The sequence below is a fragment of the Harpegnathos saltator genome, unplaced genomic scaffold (genome assembly GCF_003227715.2).
Source record: "Harpegnathos saltator strain DR-91 unplaced genomic scaffold, Hsal_v8.6 scaffold8, whole genome shotgun sequence".
Classification (NCBI taxonomy): domain Eukaryota; kingdom Metazoa; phylum Arthropoda; class Insecta; order Hymenoptera; family Formicidae; genus Harpegnathos; species Harpegnathos saltator.
Window position 1 is genome coordinate 473,619 of NW_020230648.1, and position 3,882 is coordinate 477,500.

The following is a 3,882-nucleotide window of genomic DNA, read 5'->3' on the forward strand; positions in this document are numbered from 1 at the left end:
GATGCCCCGTGGATCCTTGCGACTTGCTCTACTCGTTGTATCCATAACTTGGCACTCTCCTCTTCAGTTCCGGCGAACGCTGGGGTTTGGGACATAAGCCCCGACACGGAGATCGCCGATCCGTCCGGATTCTCCGTCTGTTGCAGAGATGCAGCTCCATTTCTGCTAGCTGAACTGTTTCCGCTCGTCTGACTTTCCGTCGGTGCGAGGTGCGTAGCCTCCCGCGATGTCGACGGCAATAATCGCGGTTGCGACAAAATCGTTCTTATCAATTGTTCGTATTGACCTTGTTGCACTTGTAGAAACTGCTATTGTTGGGACTACATCTGCCGCTGCATCTTGCCGATGCCTTCTGCCAAAGCGGTGGTCGTCTGCTGAAATGTGCTTGCCGTTGCTTGGAGCAGCCTCGTATCATCTCTTCCTCAAGCAAATCTCCTACCGGTCCGTATCGCTCCAGGTGAGTTATTATTGCCTCTATTAGCTTATTTCGATTACCGGAGCTCGATATTTTATATCTTGCCGCTTCCTCTTGCAGCTGTTCCAACGTCAGGCGATCCAGTGCGCTGCGATCCATGCTGCTCGCTTTCCCCCTTTCTGTGGACATCACTTCGTCGGTTTTCCACAGAGCTCCAGTTGACGTGTCTTCCACCGAAAATTACGCCAAATATTCTTTCTTTACTCTGTACTCACGCTAGCGATCGGAACTTTCTTTCGTTGAGATACGACGGTGCCATGAACTATCCGACGGCTATTCACACGGCGCGATGGGACAGTATCCCACTTCTGATTAAATTTGTAAGAATTTCCTTATCATATACTATCTCAACTCCGTTTAAATTTTAAAAGAGATCTGGTATTTTCGGTTACTTAATAAATATTACTCACTGGTATCTTGAATCACTGTATTTAATAAATTACCATTATGTGACAATTACATTTAAAACTTATTACTATACTATTTAGTTCTATTCGATCGTCTAACTATCGCCTAACGACTACCTATCTCTCTCGACTCTCTATTTCTCTGTGTCTCTATATTTTCAACCTCTGTCTTTTATCGCCTTTTTGTTCTACCGGCTGCATCTCCCTGGATCACGTCATCGTATCGTGCTCCCAGGTGGTGCTGCCCCCTATCCTATCTTACACATGCAGAAAAAATGGCAATAGAAAAAGAAAAATGTAAACTTCTCAAAAAATTACTTAAAGCTGAAGCTTCAGATTCTGAATAATTTGAATACTTTCATATACTAGACAATTTGTGCAAATGATTAATATTAGTACATTATAGTAATATTAGTACATTACTATTTTAGTATTAGTTTTTGAAATTGCCTTTCTTTTTAAAACTATGTTAAAGTAAATAATACCAAAGTATTACTAATTATAAAGAATACTTTGTTTCTATGTAGATATTTTATTTATATGTCAAAATTGTTTAAATTTTACTATTTAAAGTTAAGATCTTAACTTTTTTATTTTTTCAATAACTTGGTAAGTAAATATAGATTTACTTTTATGGAAAGTCTCGCCAATGATATTTATTTTATTTTAAATTACTATACATTATATGCCAAAGTATTATTATTAATTATAAAGAATAAGGAATATTTTGTTTATATATATATGTACTTAAAAGTGTAGTATTACTCATAATATATATTTAAATAAATAAAAGTGCAATTATAATCTTATAATAAAAATATTTTTAAAATATGAAATTTTATTATTTCATTATCGATGTATTTGAGTATAAACTATACTTATAAATAATAAAGATATAATAAAAAGGCGGTTTAATTATTCTTAATTAATATATCTTACTTATATCAATATATCTTTATATTATTTAATTGAAAATATCTCATTGAACCCAGCAAGCAAATTGAGAGCAAGTTGCACGCAAATTGGCAGCAAATTTGATCAAATGTTGATGCCAAAACCATAGTCATCTGCGGCATCTTGAGGCTATAGATTTAGCTGCAAACCTTGACATCAAGCATTTGATGCAAATTTGCAGCAAACAGCACGCAAACCTTGCGCACATAACTGGACAGCAAGTTGGCGGCAACACCGGAGCAAGGTCTTGAACTCAAGACTTGAGTGCAAGTTGACAGCAAATTCGCAGCAACGCTTGCATTAAATCAGCTGATCGCTTTAAATGATACGCATGGCGTATATAACCTTGGTCGTTAGGTTAGAATTGGTATTTCTGAATAAAGAAGTTAGAATTGGTATTTGTAAGTATACAATATTAATTTTATTTTGTAAATATATGAGAAACATTTTTAATAAAAATAACGCTTGCGATATGCTTTGCTTGGTCTCTTTCGTGAGTGCATTTCTTCGATGAAATGAAGGAGTCCTTGAAGTTGGCGGAGTGCAGGAACTCTTCGCGCTTGTCTATCGATTCTCTGCATAATTATTCCGTAAACATAACACGAATGTAACAATTTTATAAGATTTTGTTTCTCGTAACATATTTTATTTTTACAGCGCTTTAACATATACTAAAAGATCTTTTATATATATATATTATATATATATACAGGGTGTTTGATAGCTGATCATGCAGACGAAAGTTGGAGATAGATTGGGTGTAGCCGAGAAGAAAAGTTATGTGTCATGACCATAATGTCAAATTGGCAATAGTTATCGAGTTATTAATTAAAACATGTGAGCCAACGAGCGCGTAGAGAGCGGAGGGCGACCGCAGTAAGCACATAGACATTTGATACAGGCGGAGTCAGCGAGTATCGGTAGGCGAGCGCGCGCGGCGAGGGGCAACGTAAACAACAAGAGGCGAACGCGAGCGACGAGGAGCGAGCGAGCGAGCGCGAACGACGAGGAGCGAGCGAGCTATAAGGAAAAAGCTATAAAGAAAAAGCTCGCTCGCTCGCACGCAAATGTAGGCGCAATCAACGCTAGTGTTCGCTTGTGATTTAAACATCACAAGAAAAAAGCAAATGTATTGCAATTATCATCTTACTTCCCAGATTGAGATATTTTTCGGTTTCCGAGCAAAGTTTCAACAAGAATGACGGCACTTCCTGCTTCGCCTCCATTAGCAAATATTTGAGATCAAGCAACACCGATTCATCGTTTGCCTTATTAATGAAAGCCGTCGCGATGCCAGTACGTCCGGAACGATCAGTACGTCCTATCCTGTGAATTATATTAAGAGAGGTACATTAACATTGAGTTCTTCTAATGCAATAACCTAAATTGTAGATTAAATCATGAAATATTACCGTAATTCTCCACATCATGTGGCATATCATAATTTATTATGTGTTGCACATCAGCAAACTCGAGACATTTGGACGCAACATCTATCGCAACCAGAACGTCCTTCTGATCTGCGCGAAACGCTTCGACAGAACGTGATCTTTTCTTCTGATCTGTAATTGACAATGTTTGTGAATATTATACATACTAGAATAAATAAGAAAATAAATATCATGATATAGACTTAATTTATCTACATGATGTTTAACTTCGAAATATTAATACAATTTATTAACAGTCCCAGTGCTTTGAAATACGACGTACCGATGCCTCCATGTATTGCAACAACTTCCACTTCTTTGATTAGCAGATATTCGTGGATAGCATCCACGTCGCGCTTCTTCTTCGCAAATATTAACACTGACGGCGCGGTTTTTTTAAAGCATTCCAAAAGTTTAATACCTTCAGCCAATTTTTGTAATTCAGTATGTTGATCTAAAAGAGAGATATTGGACTTTCTTCCCCAGACTTGTCCATCGACGTTATCAGCATCATCTTTTTCATTCTCACTTCTCGTCTTAAAATGTGCAACGGATATTTTTAACTTACCTGATTTATATTGTCAATCATCATTGTATTCTTCCTCCTCCTCGTCCC

At 37.2% G+C, this 3,882-nt stretch overlaps 1 long non-coding RNA gene across 1 annotated transcript in view; it reads right to left on the minus strand.

Annotated features, from left to right (window-relative positions):
* Positions 1 to 2,859: 2,859 nt before the first annotated feature.
* LOC105192279 (uncharacterized) overlaps positions 2,860 to 3,882 on the minus strand; it is a 1,116-nt gene continuing 93 nt past the window's right edge. Inside the window, exons 1-4 of the long non-coding RNA XR_003114187.1 lie at positions 3,835 to 3,882; positions 3,550 to 3,720; positions 3,249 to 3,398; positions 2,860 to 3,162 (exon numbers count right to left, since the gene is read on the minus strand). The exon at positions 3,835 to 3,882 is cut by the window's right edge and continues 93 nt beyond it. This is a non-coding gene — a long non-coding RNA (uncharacterized LOC105192279). The remainder of the gene's footprint in view (positions 3,163 to 3,248; positions 3,399 to 3,549; positions 3,721 to 3,834) is intronic.